Below are 19,878 nucleotides of genomic sequence, written 5' to 3'. Positions count from 1 at the left end.
AAAGTCTCTGGCTGTGGTCAGAACTTTGAAAATTTATGTCACCAGAACGGTTCAGATTAGGAAAACAGAGGCTCTGTTTGTCCTGTATGCTCCCAACAGGATTGGGTGTCCTGCTTCCATGTAGACCATTATGCGCTGGATCTGTGGTAAGATTCAGCATGCTCATTCCATGGCAGGATTGCCGTTACTGAATTAGGTGAAGACCCATTCTACTAGAAAGGTGGGTTCATCCTGGGCAGCTGGTCGGGGAGTCTCGGCATTGCAACTTTGCCGAGCAGCTATTTAGTAAACACTTTTGCTAAGTTTTACAAGTTTGATACCTTGGCTGATGATAACCTCAAGTTGGGTCATTCGGTGCTGCAGAGTCGTACGCACTCTCCCACCCGTTCAAGAGCTTTGGTATAACCCCATGGTTCTTAATGTGACCCCAGCATCCTCTAGGTCGTATGAGAAAATAGGATTTTAATACCTACCGGTAAATCCTTTTCTCTTAGTCCGTAGAGGATGCTGGGCACCCGTCCCAGTCCATACTGTGTCTGCAGTTATTACTTGTGGTTATACACATGTTATGTTATGGTTCTGGTCAGCTTTTTGCTGCAATTGTTCATGCCGTTGGCTTGTGTTCTGTTGAATGCCACGTTCTGCGGCATGCTTAAGGTGTGAGCTGGTAAGATGCTCACCTTAGTTTAACAATAAATCCTTTCCTCGAAATGTCCGTCTCCCTGGGCACAGTTCCTATAACTGGAGTCTGGAGGAGGGGCATAGAGGGAGGAGCCAGTTCACACCCTTTGAAAGTCTTAAAGTGCCCATGTCTCTTGCGGATCCCGTCTATACCCCATGGTTCTTAATGTGACCCCAGCATCCTCTACGGACTAAGAGAAAAGGATGCCCTTGCGCACTATCCTGACTTCTCCTCCCGTCTGCTTACTTTGTGCCTTCCAACGCACAATGCGAACTACAGGTGGTGCTGCAGGGCCCACACCCTTTTACTTGCCTTACAGAACAGCTCTGGAGCTGTTACAGTGCCCAGCTGCTGCAAGAAATCAGCTTGAATGCTTCAGGGGATGGGGCATGGCCAACATGAGCCCCACACCAAAGGAGGGTGGGGGTGTTTAATGCGAACTAGGGGTCATCCAAGCACCGCAAAAGGCCGCCATGCCCTGCATGCCCCTTTTCTCTTTTCATATGCAGATGAGGGTTCCAGCCAACTTTGGCCCACATCTTGGATGACATCACCGTATGCAAATCCGTCTTCTGCAGACCTTCCCCCAGGAATGCTTGTACTAGTTGTTGCATATGGTTTGATATTTGATGGTGCTTCAATATTAGGCAGCCTTCCACCCTCCCATGTTCATCTGAACAGATGTGGTCTCCCTGCAGTTGTTGTCCCCAGACGAGAGTTCCCTTGTGCGTCCTCAGTTGAATCTCCTTAACTTGACGGGGGAGGGGCTGCCCGAGCAGCCACCCTCCCCAGCCCTATCCCAACTCATACTTATTTTGCATATGAGATCTCTTGATCACGAAGATTGTTCTCACAGGGTGAGGTTCATCCATTATATTTTAAAATAGGAAGGTACAAATTACATATTTGAATTGCATCTATGTGCTGGATTCAAATGTCCCCCCCCCCCCCCCTTCCTTTCTCAATTGTGCCCGTCAGCAGCTATTCTAAGGTTGCTGCCAATGGGTGTGACACATTAATTTCTTCTGTGGGGTACACTGGACTCCACAAGGATTCACATTGGGGTGTAGAGTAGGATCTTGATCTGAGGCACCAACCAGCTCAAAGCTTTTGACTGTTCCCAAGATGCTCAGCGCATCCTCCTCTATAACCCCGCTTCCATGAACAGGGAGCTCAGTTTGTAGTTGGTGCCTTCAGTAGCAGGCCACTTAACAGGGGCCTGCCTCAGGCAGCCTATTCTTAGCTATTAATTTTGACAAGAAAAGAAGAACTTGTTTTATGAGAATCTACAAGGGCTGCAGCAGGCTAGGTCTAATAGACATCTTTACTGCAGCTTCATCACTCCCAGCGGCGCTGTATACTCCCGTGCCCTGGTTGCTGGGTCACTGCAGCGGAGGCTCCAGTTTCTTCCTAAGGTCAGTCACACACACACCGCCCTTCCGGATCACGAGGCCGCTGATGAAGGGGAGCGTGGCCGTAGGGGGTGGACCGTGTGCGCACTGGCGTGGACACTGATTACTGGGCAGCCGCTCCACTAGCCACCAGGTACAGTTAAGGAGCACAGGTCTGGGAGTTTTACTCCTATATTAACCCAATTTTGTACTGCCCGCAGCGCATTGTGATAGGTAATAGGGCCTGATTCAGGTTGGAATGCAATCACAATAAGCGATCCAACTGCAAAAATTGCTAACAGCATACGCATGTGCCTGCATTTTCTGCGGCACCCCGCAGAGAATGCGATCGCCTCTGCCTGTCAATCGGGGCGGGGGGGGGAGAGGGGGGTCAGCAACACTCCATTTCCAAGTCAGGGATGGAGCAGTGCGGGGGCAAGGCTTCAAAATGGGGTCTGCAACGGAGGAGACACAGGGGGCGTGGTCACAGCGGCTGTATGACATCACATTCAGCCGCTGTGATCACAAAAATGGTGGCGGCTTCCTGCGCGCACATACAGTCTGCACCAGCAGGAGGCTACACCATTTTTTATGATCACGCTGAACTGCAGTGCGACTGCAATTACAGCATGGTCAAGAATGGAGGCGTCATGCTGGGTGGCCATGCCCTGTCACTGTGCAGGAGCCAGCACCGCACACACACTAGTCCCCGGGTGCAGCCCCCAACCCCCGGGACACCCGGAGCAACAAAATGTAGATTCAGGCCACCAGGCCACGCCCCTACCTATGAAACCATGCCTCCTTTTTACCATTGCGCTGCTTATCTGCGCGCACTGCATTACAATCTCCTTCGCCACCTCTCTGGGTGTCACCAGTGATAGTGACACCTCTGCCATGCTTGTAGCAGCTGGTCCTAAGATCTACGCCTCAAGCCCTGAGTGTTTGCCCTTGTGACTTGTTGATCATCATAGCGAAGCAGATGCTTACAGAAAACTGCAGGGGCTTAGATTGAAAATAAAAAAATTGATGGGTATAAGGTAGAGAGGAGCGGGTTCGGTTCTCCGAGAACCGAATTCCCGACGAACTCCACGTGGTTTACACTGGTCCGAGGCAGGCTCGGTTGTTCCCGCCTGACTCGGAAAACCTGAACAAGGGAAAATGTCATCATCCCGCTGTCGGATTCTCTCGAGATTCGGATTCCATATAAAGAGCTGCGCGTTGCCGCCATTTTTACTCGTGCATTGAAGAGAGAGCGGAGAGGACGTGGCTATGTTCTCTCAGTGGAAATCTCAATATCAGTGCTCAGTATCAGTGGTTACTTATTGCTGCTCAGTAATACTAGTAGTGTGTCTCTCCTGCTCAGTGTCAGTTCTCAGTAGTATCCTCATCAGTGCTCAGTATCACTGCTCATTGTCTTGTGCTGCATTGTGGTGCTCAGCATACTACAGTACATTACTAATAGTCCAGTGCTGCATCTTGCTGCTCAGTGTCAGTTCTAGTATCCTCATCAGTGCTCACTATCACTGCTCATTACATTGTGGTGTTCTGTATACTACAGTAACATAGTAATATAGTAACATATAGTAACATAGTTTTTGAGGTTGAATAGAGGCAAATTGCCCATCGTGTTCAACCTGTTTTAAGTTGTGATGATTCTACATACTTGCTGAATAATGTTTTATGACTAGTTAGCTACTATAACTCATGTTACCCCCGGATTAACCATGTTGATATTTTAAGTATTATAACCTTAGATAGCTTTTTCATTCAGAAATGTATCCATTCCTTTTTTAAATCCAATTACAGAGTCCGCCATTACCACCTTCCCTGGCAGGGAATTCCACATCCTGATTGCCCTAACAGTGAAGATCATAGTATCTCACCTGGCAGGTAAGTAGGAGTTGGGCTAGAGCTGTGGAGGATTGCTGCTCGGGCACCCCCTGTCAAGTGAAGGAGATCCAACTGAGGCAGCACAAGGGAACTCTCGAAAGAAGAACAAGGCTAGAGGAAGATCTGAGACAAAGAAATCTGACTTTTACCAGAGCTGACCAGAGGAAAGCACAAACACAGTCCCCCACTACCACAAATAATGCAGTCGAGTTTCCCACATTGGGGAAATCACAGGGGTCAGCATACCCAGAATGCAATGAATGAACCTCACCCTGGGAGAACAATCTTCATGACCATGGTATCTCCTATGCAAAATAAGTATGATTTGGGATAGGGCTGGGGAGGGCCGCTGCTCAGGCACATCTCTGTCAAGTAAAGGAGATTCAACTGAGGCAGCACAAGGGAACTCTCATCTGGGGACAACAACTGCAGGGAGAACACATATTTTCAGATGAAAATCTTGGTCATGCTCTGGCTTCTCTTCAGAACGAACAAATCTTTCGCCTTTTACTAAAGATTTCCGTGGAGAGGAGCAAAACTGAGTTTTACCTCAATTTTTGCATGCCCCATCTTTTTGGATTTTCTTTTATCGGTTTAAAGATAGAATGAGTGTGCTTTAATGAAAGCTCATTTGCATAGAAATTACAGTAAATGTTTGTTTCTTTTCAAACAGAACTTTCTTGACCATGCTACTTGCTTGAAAGATCTGGGAGCACATGGAATACAGTACAAACCATGCTTATAGCAAGGAGAAGCCAGGTGAGAAATCTGCTTTCTTTCAAATTGGGCGCTCACTTTGATCTGAATGAGGACTGCTGGCATGGCACTCAGGCGACAGGTGGAATCTTGGTCATGCTCTGGTTTCTCTTCAGAATGAACAAATCTTTCGCCATTTATTAAAGATTTCCGTGGAGAGGAGCAAAACTGAGTTTTATCTCAATTTTTGCATGCCCCATATTATTGGGGTTTCTTTTATCAGTTTAAGGACAGAATGAGTGTGCTTTCTTGTTGGCTTTAATGTAAGTTTATTTGTATAACAATGACAGTAAATGTCTGTTTCTTTTCAAACAGAACTTTCTTGACCATGCTACTTGCTTGAAAGATCTGGGAGCACATGGAAAAGAGTACAAACCATGCTTATAGCAAGGGGAAGCCTGGTGAGAAATCTGCTTTCTTTCTTTCAAATTGGGTGCTCACTTTGAGCTGAATGAGGACTGCTGGCATGGCACTCAGGCGACAGGTGGAATCTTGGTCATGCTCTGGTTTCTCTTCAGAACGAACAAATCTTTCGCCTTTTACTAAAGATTTCCGTGGAGAGGAGCAAAACTGAGTTTTATCTCAAATTTTGCATTCCCCATCTTATTGGGGTTTTATTTTATCTGTTTAAAGATAGAACGAGTGTGCTTTAATGTAAGCTCATTTGAATAGAAATGACAGTAAATGTTTGTTTCTTTTCAAACAGAACTTTCTTGACTATACTAATTGCTTGAAAGATCTGGGAACACATGGAAAAGAGTACAAACCATGTTTATAGCTAGGGGAAGCCTGGTGAGAAATCTGCTATCTTTCTTTCAAATTGGGTGCTCACTTTGAGCTCAATGAGAACTGCTGGCATGGCACTCAGGCGACAGGTGGAATCTTGGTCATGCTCTGGTTTCTCTTCAGAACTAACAAATATTTCGCCTTTTATTAAAGATTTCCGTGGAGAGGAGCAAAACTGAGTTTTATCTCAATTTTTGCATGCCCCATATTATTGGGGTTTCTTTTATCAGTTTAAAGACAGAACGAGTGTGCTTTCTTGTTAGCTTTAATGTAAGTTGCCATAGATGCAGTGAAACACACGTGTAGGGCACGGCGTGTCCGCGTGTATTTGACTCATGTGAAATGTTATAAAACAAAAATATATGATTATGATGTTAGCTGTTAGTCTCCACTAATAGGGAATAGAAGCTGAGCTATAAGAAAGGAATACACTAGATATGATGTCACTTAGCAGATACAATGTCTAAGTGCATACAGATAGCTACTAATAACTCTTGATAAGAAAGTATATCAGTGTGGGTATATTTATATGATGGGATATTGGGACTAGTGAATATATATCACTCCTGCTGTCCAGATTGGCAATAACCAGACAATTATGATAAGAGTAGAGATGTCACATGGGCTGCTATAGATATTAATTTAATGCTGTATGTGTCATTTGTTACAAATGGATACATTTTCTATGAGTCAGCCTAGCAGCTGCATGTTCTAACAGAACACTATCCTCACACAGAATCTGCTAACCTTGAGATAACTAAATGACAGTGTGTAACAGTCTCTTTACTATAAGACTGTTACAAAGTAATATATATATTTGAAGTCAGTCTAGCAGCTGTGTGTTCCAGCAGTTTATAAGACAAAGAAAATCTCCTATTGTGGAATCTAGACACATGGGACTGCTGGCCTGTGTCATACTATTTCTATGTAATACCAGTAACATGTATATAACTGTTACATAATTGTTACAAATGGATAAATCTTTGAGTCAGCCTAGCAGCTGCATGTCCTAACAGGACACCATAAATCCTTTACAGTGTAACAAATTGATTGGTAACACTTAAAGGCTGGAGAGCAGTTATATGCCTTACTAGCATACTCAATATACCACATTATTACACCAGTTACCACGATTATTGACAGCGCATTTGATATATTATATTACCCTCACACTGAGTCTGTTTACCTTTAGATAACTAAGTGACCGAATATGTAACAGTTTCTCTATCATAAGACTGTTACAAAGTGAGATAGATATATTTGGAAGTCAGTCAAACAGCTGTGTGTTTCAGCGGTTTATAAGAAAATTCCTCATTGTGGAATCTGGACCACTAAGGGTTATTATATATATAGCACATGGAATTGCCACATCTCCCTATATGATAATTTCATTACACTGTAACATAATAAGAATTAACTCTTTAACAGTGTAAATAGAGAGTAATGAATCTCTGACACATGGAATATATTATTTCTTAGATGAATTGGATAAACCATTATGACAGACACTTTGCTTCCTAATAAGAATTGAGGTGGCTATACCTCTAAGGAAAGCATTATTGCCTACGCCTAGATCAGATTAAATAAGATCTGGCTGAATATATGAAGGAAGGTTGCTATTTATATGAGAATTGGAATTGCTATATTCCTTAAGGCAACCCCACCGATTGATATATGTTGTCAATTAAGTATATCTGAACGGCTATATCTGGACCAGATTTAATAAGATCTGGCTGATTATATGAAGGAGGGCTGCTATTTATATTGGAATTGCCATATTCCTTAAGGCAACCGCACCTGTTGGTATATCTCGCCAATTAACTATATCTAAACAGCTAAATTAAAGCTATTCATCATTTTTTTAGTTTGGATATTAATAAATATGATCTTTCCATGATGCATAGAGATTTCCCTATCAAGTGATTCCTTATCCGATATAGAAAGCTATCCCCCTGTGGTATTGAATTTAGGAATATAGTCTTAGGGGACACAGAGAAATAAGTGATCCCCATCTACCTAAGCACCCCACAAATTGGAGGTTAGCTTACCGGTTATACTCAATCACCCCCACAAATTCGCCAATGGGGATGGCTTCCCGGGAGGTAACCCCTATTGAGTGAAGGGAGTATATAGGATACGACCCAGTGGTACCTGACGACATAGATACTAACAGCTATTTAATAACATTACGCTAGAAAGTGATTATTAGCAACATATATATCTATATAAACAACCCCGCCAGGGTTGTGCCTTCAAAAATAATCACACACGGACACGCTTTTTAAACCTTTTTTTCACATCTCTTTATTCTTCTTATGCACATGTATGTTAGTTCTGTGATTTTAACCTTTATGTTTCACTACAGTTTGGGATAATAATATTAATATTTATCCAATTTTAATACATACTTAATAAAGGTTATATTTTATGATTCATTCATTCTGTCCAGTGCGTCAACAGTGCAGATTTCTTCTTGTTTTTTCTCCCAAATTCTATAACAATGACAGTAAATGTTGTTTCTTTTCAAACAGAACTTTCTTGACCATGCTACTTGCTTGAAAGATCTGGGAGCACATGGAAAACAGTACAAACCATGCAGTATCACAAGAGCCTTTATTTGATCTTTCATGAAGATAGAGCAGAATTGAGGACACGTCAACAATTTCTGCCGAAGGTGGTTCATCTTTCCACATGGTGCCTTTGGCCACTGACACCTTCGTTGAGTCAAAGTCTCTGGCTGTGGTCAGAACTTTGAAAATTTATGTCACCAGAACGGTTCAGATTAGGAAAACAGAGGCTCTGTTTGTCCTGTATGCTCCCAACAGGATTGGGTGTCCTGCTTCCATGTAGACCATTATGCGCTGGATCTGTGGTAAGATTCAGCATGCTCATTCCATGGCAGGATTGCCGTTACTGAATTAGGTGAAGACCCATTCTACTAGAAAGGTGGGTTCATCCTGGGCAGCTGGTCGGGGAGTCTCGGCATTGCAACTTTGCCGAGCAGCTATTTAGTAAACACTTTTGCTAAGTTTTACAAGTTTGATACCTTGGCTGATGATAACCTCAAGTTGGGTCATTCGGTGCTGCAGAGTCGTACGCACTCTCCCACCCGTTCAAGAGCTTTGGTATAACCCCATGGTTCTTAATGTGACCCCAGCATCCTCTAGGTCGTATGAGAAAATAGGATTTTAATACCTACCGGTAAATCCTTTTCTCTTAGTCCGTAGAGGATGCTGGGCACCCGTCCCAGTCCATACTGTGTCTGCAGTTATTACTTGTGGTTATACACATGTTATGTTATGGTTCTGGTCAGCTTTTTGCTGCAATTGTTCATGCCGTTGGCTTGTGTTCTGTTGAATGCCACGTTCTGCGGCATGCTTAAGGTGTGAGCTGGTAAGATGCTCACCTTAGTTTAACAATAAATCCTTTCCTCGAAATGTCCGTCTCCCTGGGCACAGTTCCTATAACTGGAGTCTGGAGGAGGGGCATAGAGGGAGGAGCCAGTTCACACCCTTTGAAAGTCTTAAAGTGCCCATGTCTCTTGCGGATCCCGTCTATACCCCATGGTTCTTAATGTGACCCCAGCATCCTCTACGGACTAAGAGAAAAGGATGCCCTTGCGCACTATCCTGACTTCTCCTCCCGTCTGCTTACTTTGTGCCTTCCAACGCACAATGCGAACTACAGGTGGTGCTGCAGGGCCCACACCCTTTTACTTGCCTTACAGAACAGCTCTGGAGCTGTTACAGTGCCCAGCTGCTGCAAGAAATCAGCTTGAATGCTTCAGGGGATGGGGCATGGCCAACATGAGCCCCACACCAAAGGAGGGTGGGGGTGTTTAATGCGAACTAGGGGTCATCCAAGCACCGCAAAAGGCCGCCATGCCCTGCATGCCCCTTTTCTCTTTTCATATGCAGATGAGGGTTCCAGCCAACTTTGGCCCACATCTTGGATGACATCACCGTATGCAAATCCGTCTTCTGCAGACCTTCCCCCAGGAATGCTTGTACTAGTTGTTGCATATGGTTTGATATTTGATGGTGCTTCAATATTAGGCAGCCTTCCACCCTCCCATGTTCATCTGAACAGATGTGGTCTCCCTGCAGTTGTTGTCCCCAGACGAGAGTTCCCTTGTGCGTCCTCAGTTGAATCTCCTTAACTTGACGGGGGAGGGCTGCCCGAGCAGCCACCCTCCCCAGCCCTATCCCAACTCATACTTATTTTGCATATGAGATCTCTTGATCATGAAGATTGTTCTCACAGGGTGAGGTTCATCCATTATATTTTAAAATAGGAAGGTACAAATTACATATTTGAATTGCATCTATGTGCTGGATTCAAATGTCCCCCCCCCCTTCCTTTCTCAATTGTGCCCGTCAGCAGCTATTCTAAGGTTGCTGCCAATGGGTGTGACACATTAATTTCTTCTGTGGGGTACACTGGACTCCACAAGGATTCACATTGGGGTGTAGAGTAGGATCTTGATCTGAGGCACCAACCGGCTCAAAGCTTTTGACTGTTCCCAAGATGCTCAGCGCATCCTCCTCTATAACCCCGCTTCCATGAACAGGGAGCTCAGTTTGTAGTTGGTGCCTTCAGTAGCAGGCCACTTAACAGGGGCCTGCCTCAGGCAGCCTATTCTTAGCTATTAATTTTGACAAGAAAAGAAGAACTTGTTTTATGAGAATCTACAAGGGCTGCAGCAGGCTAGGTCTAATAGACATCTTTACTGCAGCTTCATCACTCCCAGCGGCGCTGTATACTCCCGTGCCCTGGTTGCTGGGTCACTGCAGCGGAGGCTCCAGTTTCTTCCTAAGGTCAGTCACACACACACCGCCCTTCCGGATCACGAGGCCGCTGATGAAGGGGAGCGTGGCCGTAGGGGGTGGACCGTGTGCGCACTGGCGTGGACACTGATTACTGGGCAGCCGCTCCACTAGCCACCAGGTACAGTTAAGGAGCACAGGTCTGGGAGTTTTACTCCTATATTAACCCAATTTTGTACTGCCCGCAGCGCATTGTGATAGGTAATAGGGCCTGATTCAGGTTGGAATGCAATCACAATAAGCGATCCAACTGCAAAAATTGCTAACAGCATACGCATGTGCCTGCATTTTCTGCGGCACCCCGCAGAGAATGCGATCGCCTCTGCCTGTCAATCGGGGCGGGGGGGGGAGAGGGGGGTCAGCAACACTCCATTTCCAAGTCAGGGATGGAGCGGTGCGGGGGCAAGGCTTCAAAATGGGGTCTGCAACGGAGGAGACACAGGGGGCGTGGTCACAGCGGCTGTATGACATCACATTCAGCCGCTGTGATCACAAAAATGGTGGCGGCTTCCTGCGCGCACATACAGTCTGCACCAGCAGGAGGCTACACCATTTTTTATGATCACGCTGAACTGCAGTGCGACTGCAATTACAGCATGGTCAAGAATGGAGGCGTCATGCTGGGTGGCCATGCCCTGTCACTGTGCAGGAGCCAGCACCGCACACACACTAGTCCCCGGGTGCAGCCCCCAACCCCCGGGACACCCGGAGCAACAAAATGTAGATTCAGGCCACCAGGCCACGCCCCTACCTATGAAACCATGCCTCCTTTTTACCATTGCGCTGCTTATCTGCGCGCACTGCATTACAATCTCCTTCGCCACCTCTCTGGGTGTCACCAGTGATAGTGACACCTCTGCCATGCTTGTAGCAGCTGGTCCTAAGATCTACGCCTCAAGCCCTGAGTGTTTGCCCTTGTGACTTGTTGATCATCATAGCGAAGCAGATGCTTACAGAAAACTGCAGGGGCTTAGATTGAAAATAAAAAAATTGATGGGTATAAGGTAGAGAGGAGCGGGTTCGGTTCTCCGAGAACCGAATTCCCGACGAACTCCACGTGGTTTACACTGGTCCGAGGCAGGCTCGGTTGTTCCCGCCTGACTCGGAAAACCTGAACAAGGGAAAATGTCATCATCCCGCTGTCGGATTCTCTCGAGATTTGGATTCCATATAAAGAGCTGCGCGTTGCCGCCATTTTTACTCGTGCATTGAAGAGAGAGCGGAGAGGACGTGGCTATGTTCTCTCAGTGGAAATCTCAATATCAGTGCTCAGTATCAGTGGTTACTTATTGCTGCTCAGTAATACTAGTAGTGTGTCTCTCCTGCTCAGTGTCAGTTCTCAGTAGTATCCTCATCAGTGCTCAGTATCACTGCTCATTGTCTTGTGCTGCATTGTGGTGCTCAGCATACTACAGTACATTACTAATAGTCCAGTGCTGCATCTTGCTGCTCAGTGTCAGTTCTAGTATCCTCATCAGTGCTCACTATCACTGCTCATTACATTGTGGTGTTCTGTATACTACAGTAACATAGTAATATAGTAACATATAGTAACATAGTTTTTGAGGTTGAATAGAGGCAAATTGCCCATCGTGTTCAACCTGTTTTAAGTTGTGATGATTCTACATACTTGCTGAATAATGTTTTATGACTAGTTAGCTACTATAACTCATGTTACCCCCGGATTAACCATGTTGATATTTTAAGTATTATAACCTTAGATAGCTTTTTCATTCAGAAATGTATCCATTCCTTTTTTAAATCCAATTACAGAGTCCGCCATTACCACCTTCCCTGGCAGGGAATTCCACATCCTGATTGCCCTAACAGTGAAGATCATAGTATCTCACCTGGCAGGTAAGTAGGAGTTGGGCTAGAGCTGTGGAGGATTGCTGCTCGGGCACCCCCTGTCAAGTGAAGGAGATCCAACTGAGGCAGCACAAGGGAACTCTCGAAAGAAGAACAAGGCTAGAAGAAGATCTGAGACAAAGAAATCTGACTTTTACCAGAGCTGACCAGAGGAAAGCACAAACACAGTCCCCCACTACCACAAATAATGCAGTCGAGTTTCCCACATTGGGGAAATCACAGGGGTCAGCATACCCAGAATGCAATGAATGAACCTCACCCTGGGAGAACAATCTTCATGACCATGGTATCTCCTATGCAAAATAAGTATGATTTGGGATAGGGCTGGGGAGGGCCGCTGCTCAGGCACATCTCTGTCAAGTAAAGGAGATTCAACTGAGGCAGCACAAGGGAACTCTCATCTGGGGACAACAACTGCAGGGAGAACACATATTTTCAGATGAAAATCTTGGTCATGCTCTGGCTTCTCTTCAGAACGAACAAATCTTTCGCCTTTTACTAAAGATTTCCGTGGAGAGGAGCAAAACTGAGTTTTACCTCAATTTTTGCATGCCCCATCTTTTTGGATTTTCTTTTATCGGTTTAAAGATAGAATGAGTGTGCTTTAATGAAAGCTCATTTGCATAGAAATTACAGTAAATGTTTGTTTCTTTTCAAACAGAACTTTCTTGACCATGCTACTTGCTTGAAAGATCTGGGAGCACATGGAATACAGTACAAACCATGCTTATAGCAAGGAGAAGCCAGGTGAGAAATCTGCTTTCTTTCAAATTGGGCGCTCACTTTGATCTGAATGAGGACTGCTGGCATGGCACTCAGGCGACAGGTGGAATCTTGGTCATGCTCTGGTTTCTCTTCAGAATGAACAAATCTTTCGCCATTTATTAAAGATTTCCGTGGAGAGGAGCAAAACTGAGTTTTATCTCAATTTTTGCATGCCCCATATTATTGGGGTTTCTTTTATCAGTTTAAGGACAGAATGAGTGTGCTTTCTTGTTGGCTTTAATGTAAGTTTATTTGTATAACAATGACAGTAAATGTCTGTTTCTTTTCAAACAGAACTTTCTTGACCATGCTACTTGCTTGAAAGATCTGGGAGCACATGGAAAAGAGTACAAACCATGCTTATAGCAAGGGGAAGCCTGGTGAGAAATCTGCTTTCTTTCTTTCAAATTGGGTGCTCACTTTGAGCTGAATGAGGACTGCTGGCATGGCACTCAGGCGACAGGTGGAATCTTGGTCATGCTCTGGTTTCTCTTCAGAACGAACAAATCTTTCGCCTTTTACTAAAGATTTCCGTGGAGAGGAGCAAAACTGAGTTTTATCTCAAATTTTGCATTCCCCATCTTATTGGGGTTTTATTTTATCTGTTTAAAGATAGAACGAGTGTGCTTTAATGTAAGCTCATTTGCATAGAAATGACAGTAAATGTTTGTTTCTTTTCAAACATAACTTTCTTGACTATACTAATTGCTTGAAAGATCTGGGAACACATGGAAAAGAGTACAAACCATGTTTATAGCTAGGGGAAGCCTGGTGAGAAATCTGCTATCTTTCTTTCAAATTGGGTGCTCACTTTGAGCTCAATGAGAACTGCTGGCATGGCACTCAGGCGACAGGTGGAATCTTGGTCATGCTCTGGTTTCTCTTCAGAACTAACAAATATTTCGCCTTTTATTAAAGATTTCCGTGGAGAGGAGCAAAACTGAGTTTTATCTCAATTTTTGCATGCCCCATATTATTGGGGTTTCTTTTATCAGTTTAAAGACAGAACGAGTGTGCTTTCTTGTTAGCTTTAATGTAAGTTGCCATAGATGCAGTGAAACACACGTGTAGGGCACGGCGTGTCCGCGTGTATTTGACTCATGTGAAATGTTATAAAACAAAAATATATGATTATGATGTTAGCTGTTAGTCTCCACTAATAGGGAATAGAAGCTGAGCTATAAGAAAGGAATACACTAGATATGATGTCACTTAGCAGATACAATGTCTAAAGTGCATACAGATAGCTACTAATAACTCTTGATAAGAAAGTATATCAGTGTGGGTATATTTATATGATGGGATATTGGGACTAGTGAATATATATCACTCCTGCTGTCCAGATTGGCAATAACCAGACAATTATGATAAGAGTAGAGATGTCACATGGGCTGCTATAGATATTAATTTAATGCTGTATGTGTCATTTGTTACAAATGAATACATTTTCTATGAGTCAGCCTAGCAGCTGCATGTTCTAACAGAACACTATCCTCACACAGAATCTGCTAACCTTGAGATAACTAAATGACAGTGTGTAACAGTCTCTTTACTATAAGACTGTTACAAAGTAATATATATATTTGAAGTCAGTCTAGCAGCTGTGTGTTCCAGCAGTTTATAAGACAAAGAAAATCTCCTATTGTGGAATCTAGACACATGGGACTGCTGGCCTGTGTCATACTATTTCTATGTAATACCAGTAACATGTATATAACTGTTACATAATTGTTACAAATGGATAAATCTTTGAGTCAGCCTAGCAGCTGCATGTCCTAACAGGACACCATAAATCCTTTACAGTGTAACAAATTGATTGGTAACACTTAAAGGCTGGAGAGCAGTTATATGCCTTACTAGCATACTCAATATACCACATTATTACACCAGTTACCACGATTATTGACAGCGCATTTGATATATTATATTACCCTCACACTGAGTCTGTTTACCTTTAGATAACTAAGTGACCGAATATGTAACAGTTTCTCTATCATAAGACTGTTACAAAGTGAGATAGATATATTTGGAAGTCAGTCAAACAGCTGTGTGTTTCAGCGGTTTATAAGAAAATTCCTCATTGTGGAATCTGGACCACTAAGGGTTATTATATATATAGCACATGGAATTGCCACATCTCCCTATATGATAATTTCATTACACTGTAACATAATAAGAATTAACTCTTTAACAGTGTAAATAGAGAGTAATGAATCTCTGACACATGGAATATATTATTTCTTAGATGAATTGGATAAACCATTATGACAGACACTTTGCTTCCTAATAAGAATTGAGGTGGCTATACCTCTAAGGAAAGCATTATTGCCTACGCCTAGATCAGATTAAATAAGATCTGGCTGAATATATGAAGGAAGGTTGCTATTTATATGAGAATTGGAATTGCTATATTCCTTAAGGCAACCCCACCGATTGATATATGTTGTCAATTAAGTATATCTGAACGGCTATATCTGGACCAGATTTAATAAGATCTGGCTGATTATATGAAGGAGGGCTGCTATTTATATTGGAATTGCCATATTCCTTAAGGCAACCGCACCTGTTGGTATATCTCGCCAATTAACTATATCTAAACAGCTAAATTAAAGCTATTCATCATTTTTTTAGTTTGGATATTAATAAATATGATCTTTCCATGATGCATAGAGATTTCCCTATCAAGTGATTCCTTATCCGATATAGAAAGCTATCCCCCTGTGGTATTGAATTTAGGAATATAGTCTTAGGGGACACAGAGAAATAAGTGATCCCCATCTACCTAAGCACCCCACAAATTGGAGGTTAGCTTACCGGTTATACTCAATCACCCCCACAAATTCGCCAATGGGGATGGCTTCCCGGGAGGTAACCCCTATTGAGTGAAGGGAGTATATAGGATACGACCCAGTGGTACCTGACGACATAGATACTAACAGCTATTTAATAACATTACGCTAGAAAGTGATTATTAGCAACATATATATCTATATAAACAACCCCGCCAGGGTTGTGCCTTCAAAAATAATCACACACGGACACGCTTTTTAAACCTTTTTTTCACATCTCTTTATTCTTCTTATGTACATGTATGTTAGTTCTGTGATTTTAACCTTTATGTTTCACTGCAGTTTGGGATAATAATATTAATATTTATCCAATTTTAATACATACTTAATAAAGGTTATATTTTATGATTCATTCATTCTGTCCAGTGCGTCAACAGTGCAGATTTCTTCTTGTTTTTTCTCCCAAATTCTATAACAATGACAGTAAATGTTGTTTCTTTTCAAACAGAACTTTCTTGACCATGCTACTTGCTTGAAAGATCTGGGAGCACATGGAAAACAGTACAAACCATGCAGTATCACAAGAGCCTTTATTTGATCTTTCATGAAGATAGAGCAGAATTGAGGACACGTCAACAATTTCTGCCGAAGGTGGTTCATCTTTCCACATGGTGCCTTTGGCCACTGACACCTTCGTTGAGTCAAAGTCTCTGGCTGTGGTCAGAACTTTGAAAATTTATGTCACCAGAACGGTTCAGATTAGGAAAACAGAGGCTCTGTTTGTCCTGTATGCTCCCAACAGGATTGGGTGTCCTGCTTCCATGTAGACCATTATGCGCTGGATCTGTGGTAAGATTCAGCATGCTCATTCCATGGCAGGATTGCCGTTACTGAATTAGGTGAAGACCCATTCTACTAGAAAGGTGGGTTCATCCTGGGCAGCTGGTCGGGGAGTCTCGGCATTGCAACTTTGCCGAGCAGCTATTTAGTAAACACTTTTGCTAAGTTTTACAAGTTTGATACCTTGGCTGATGATAACCTCAAGTTGGGTCATTCGGTGCTGCAGAGTCGTACGCACTCTCCCACCCGTTCAAGAGCTTTGGTATAACCCCATGGTTCTTAATGTGACCCCAGCATCCTCTAGGTCGTATGAGAAAATAGGATTTTAATACCTACCGGTAAATCCTTTTCTCTTAGTCCGTAGAGGATGCTGGGCACCCGTCCCAGTCCATACTGTGTCTGCAGTTATTACTTGTGGTTATACACATGTTATGTTATGGTTCTGGTCAGCTTTTTGCTGCAATTGTTCATGCCGTTGGCTTGTGTTCTGTTGAATGCCACGTTCTGCGGCATGCTTAAGGTGTGAGCTGGTAAGATGCTCACCTTAGTTTAACAATAAATCCTTTCCTCGAAATGTCCGTCTCCCTGGGCACAGTTCCTATAACTGGAGTCTGGAGGAGGGGCATAGAGGGAGGAGCCAGTTCACACCCTTTGAAAGTCTTAAAGTGCCCATGTCTCTTGCGGATCCCGTCTATACCCCATGGTTCTTAATGTGACCCCAGCATCCTCTACGGACTAAGAGAAAAGGATGCCCTTGCGCACTATCCTGACTTCTCCTCCCGTCTGCTTACTTTGTGCCTTCCAACGCACAATGCGAACTACAGGTGGTGCTGCAGGGCCCACACCCTTTTACTTGCCTTACAGAACAGCTCTGGAGCTGTTACAGTGCCCAGCTGCTGCAAGAAATCAGCTTGAATGCTTCAGGGGATGGGGCATGGCCAACATGAGCCCCACACCAAAGGAGGGTGGGGGTGTTTAATGCGAACTAGGGGTCATCCAAGCACCGCAAAAGGCCGCCATGCCCTGCATGCCCCTTTTCTCTTTTCATATGCAGATGAGGGTTCCAGCCAACTTTGGCCCACATCTTGGATGACATCACCGTATGCAAATCCGTCTTCTGCAGACCTTCCCCCAGGAATGCTTGTACTAGTTGTTGCATATGGTTTGATATTTGATGGTGCTTCAATATTAGGCAGCCTTCCACCCTCCCATGTTCATCTGAACAGATGTGGTCTCCCTGCAGTTGTTGTCCCCAGACGAGAGTTCCCTTGTGCGTCCTCAGTTGAATCTCCTTAACTTGACGGGGGAGGGGCTGCCCGAGCAGCCACCCTCCCCAGCCCTATCCCAACTCATACTTATTTTGCATATGAGATCTCTTGATCATGAAGATTGTTCTCACAGGGTGAGGTTCATCCATTATATTTTAAAATAGGAAGGTACAAATTACATATTTGAATTGCATCTATGTGCTGGATTCAAATGTCCCCCCCCCCCCTTCCTTTCTCAATTGTGCCCGTCAGCAGCTATTCTAAGGTTGCTGCCAATGGGTGTGACACATTAATTTCTTCTGTGGGGTACACTGGACTCCACAAGGATTCACATTGGGGTGTAGAGTAGGATCTTGATCTGAGGCACCAACCGGCTCAAAGCTTTTGACTGTTCCCAAGATGCTCAGCGCATCCTCCTCTATAACCCCGCTTCCATGAACAGGGAGCTCAGTTTGTAGTTGGTGCCTTCAGTAGCAGGCCACTTAACAGGGGCCTGCCTCAGGCAGCCTATTCTTAGCTATTAATTTTGACAAGAAAAGAAGAACTTGTTTTATGAGAATCTACAAGGGCTGCAGCAGGCTAGGTCTAATAGACATCTTTACTGCAGCTTCATCACTCCCAGCGGCGCTGTATACTCCCGTGCCCTGGTTGCTGGGTCACTGCAGCGGAGGCTCCAGTTTCTTCCTAAGGTCAGTCACACACACACCGCCCTTCCGGATCACGAGGCCGCTGATGAAGGGGAGCGTGGCCGTAGGGGGTGGACCGTGTGCGCACTGGCGTGGACACTGATTACTGGGCAGCCGCTCCACTAGCCACCAGGTACAGTTAAGGAGCACAGGTCTGGGAGTTTTACTCCTATATTAACCCAATTTTGTACTGCCCGCAGCGCATTGTGATAGGTAATAGGGCCTGATTCAGGTTGGAATGCAATCACAATAAGCGATCCAACTGCAAAAATTGCTAACAGCATACGCATGTGCCTGCATTTTCTGCGGCACCCCGCAGAGAATGCGATCGCCTCTGCCTGTCAATCGGGGCGGGGGGGGAGAGGGGGGTCAGCAACACTCCATTTCCAAGTCAGGGATGGAGCGGTGCGGGGGCAAGGCTTCAAAATGGGGTCTGCAACGGAGGAGACACAGGGGGCGTGGTCACAGCGGCTGTATGACATCACATTCAGCCGCTGTGATCACAAAAATGGTGGCGGCTTCCTGCGCGCACATACAGTCTGCACCAGCAGGAGGCTACACCATTTTTTATGATCACGCTGAACTGCAGTGCGACTGCAATTACAGCATGGTCAAGAATGGAGGCGTCATGCTGGGTGGCCATGCCCTGTCACTGTGCAGGAGCCAGCACCGCACACACACTAGTCCCCGGGTGCAGCCCCCAACCCCCGGGACACCCGGAGCAACAAAATGTAGATTCAGGCCACCAGGCCACGCCCCTACCTATGAAACCATGCCTCCTTTTTACCATTGCGCTGCTTATCTGCGCGCACTGCATTACAATCTCCTTCGCCACCTCTCTGGGTGTCACCAGTGATAGTGACACCTCTGCCATGCTTGTAGCAGCTGGTCCTAAGATCTACGCCTCAAGCCCTGAGTGTTTGCCCTTGTGACTTGTTGATCATCATAGCGAAGCAGATGCTTACAGAAAACTGCAGGGGCTTAGATTGAAAATAAAAAAATTGATGGGTATAAGGTAGAGAGGAGCGGGTTCGGTTCTCCGAGAACCGAATTCCCGACGAACTCCACGTGGTTTACACTGGTCCGAGGCAGGCTCGGTTGTTCCCGCCTGACTCGGAAAACCTGAACAAGGGAAAATGTCATCATCCCGCTGTCGGATTCTCTCGAGATTCGGATTCCATATAAAGAGCTGCGCGTTGCCGCCATTTTTACTCGTGCATTGAAGAGAGAGCGGAGAGGACGTGGCTATGTTCTCTCAGTGGAAATCTCAATATCAGTGCTCAGTATCAGTGGTTACTTATTGCTGCTCAGTAATACTAGTAGTGTGTCT

At 44.6% G+C, this 19,878-nt stretch overlaps 10 non-coding genes across 10 annotated transcripts; 8 read left to right on the top strand and 2 right to left on the bottom strand.

The window, feature by feature from the left end:
• Positions 1 to 4,122: 4,122 nt before the first annotated feature.
• LOC134996119 (U1 spliceosomal RNA) lies at positions 4,123 to 4,285 on the bottom strand. The gene has a single exon (XR_010198826.1). It is a non-coding gene; the product is annotated as a U1 spliceosomal RNA (small nuclear RNA).
• A 144-nt stretch (positions 4,286 to 4,429) lies between these two features.
• On the top strand, positions 4,430 to 4,545 carry LOC134996000 (U5 spliceosomal RNA). Its single transcript, XR_010198710.1, has one exon. It is a non-coding gene; the product is annotated as a U5 spliceosomal RNA (small nuclear RNA).
• Positions 4,546 to 4,815: 270 nt separating this feature from the next.
• Positions 4,816 to 4,931, top strand: LOC134996045 (U5 spliceosomal RNA). Its single transcript, XR_010198753.1, has one exon. It is a non-coding gene; the product is annotated as a U5 spliceosomal RNA (small nuclear RNA).
• A 286-nt stretch (positions 4,932 to 5,217) lies between these two features.
• LOC134995979 (U5 spliceosomal RNA) lies at positions 5,218 to 5,333 on the top strand. Its single transcript, XR_010198689.1, has one exon. It is a non-coding gene; the product is annotated as a U5 spliceosomal RNA (small nuclear RNA).
• A 275-nt stretch (positions 5,334 to 5,608) lies between these two features.
• LOC134996065 (U5 spliceosomal RNA) lies at positions 5,609 to 5,724 on the top strand. Its single transcript, XR_010198773.1, has one exon. It is a non-coding gene; the product is annotated as a U5 spliceosomal RNA (small nuclear RNA).
• A 6,623-nt stretch (positions 5,725 to 12,347) lies between these two features.
• Positions 12,348 to 12,510, bottom strand: LOC134996118 (U1 spliceosomal RNA). Its single transcript, XR_010198825.1, has one exon. It is a non-coding gene; the product is annotated as a U1 spliceosomal RNA (small nuclear RNA).
• A 144-nt stretch (positions 12,511 to 12,654) lies between these two features.
• On the top strand, positions 12,655 to 12,770 carry LOC134995999 (U5 spliceosomal RNA). Its single transcript, XR_010198709.1, has one exon. It is a non-coding gene; the product is annotated as a U5 spliceosomal RNA (small nuclear RNA).
• A 270-nt stretch (positions 12,771 to 13,040) lies between these two features.
• On the top strand, positions 13,041 to 13,156 carry LOC134996044 (U5 spliceosomal RNA). Its single transcript, XR_010198752.1, has one exon. It is a non-coding gene; the product is annotated as a U5 spliceosomal RNA (small nuclear RNA).
• A 286-nt stretch (positions 13,157 to 13,442) lies between these two features.
• On the top strand, positions 13,443 to 13,558 carry LOC134995978 (U5 spliceosomal RNA). The gene has a single exon (XR_010198688.1). It is a non-coding gene; the product is annotated as a U5 spliceosomal RNA (small nuclear RNA).
• A 275-nt stretch (positions 13,559 to 13,833) lies between these two features.
• On the top strand, positions 13,834 to 13,949 carry LOC134996063 (U5 spliceosomal RNA). The gene has a single exon (XR_010198771.1). It is a non-coding gene; the product is annotated as a U5 spliceosomal RNA (small nuclear RNA).
• Positions 13,950 to 19,878: the final 5,929 nt, after the last annotated feature.

The sequence above is a fragment of the Pseudophryne corroboree genome, unplaced genomic scaffold, assembly GCF_028390025.1.
Source record: "Pseudophryne corroboree isolate aPseCor3 unplaced genomic scaffold, aPseCor3.hap2 scaffold_142, whole genome shotgun sequence".
NCBI classification, from domain to species: domain Eukaryota; kingdom Metazoa; phylum Chordata; class Amphibia; order Anura; family Myobatrachidae; genus Pseudophryne; species Pseudophryne corroboree.
This window is presented reverse-complemented; position numbering and strand designations above follow the sequence as displayed.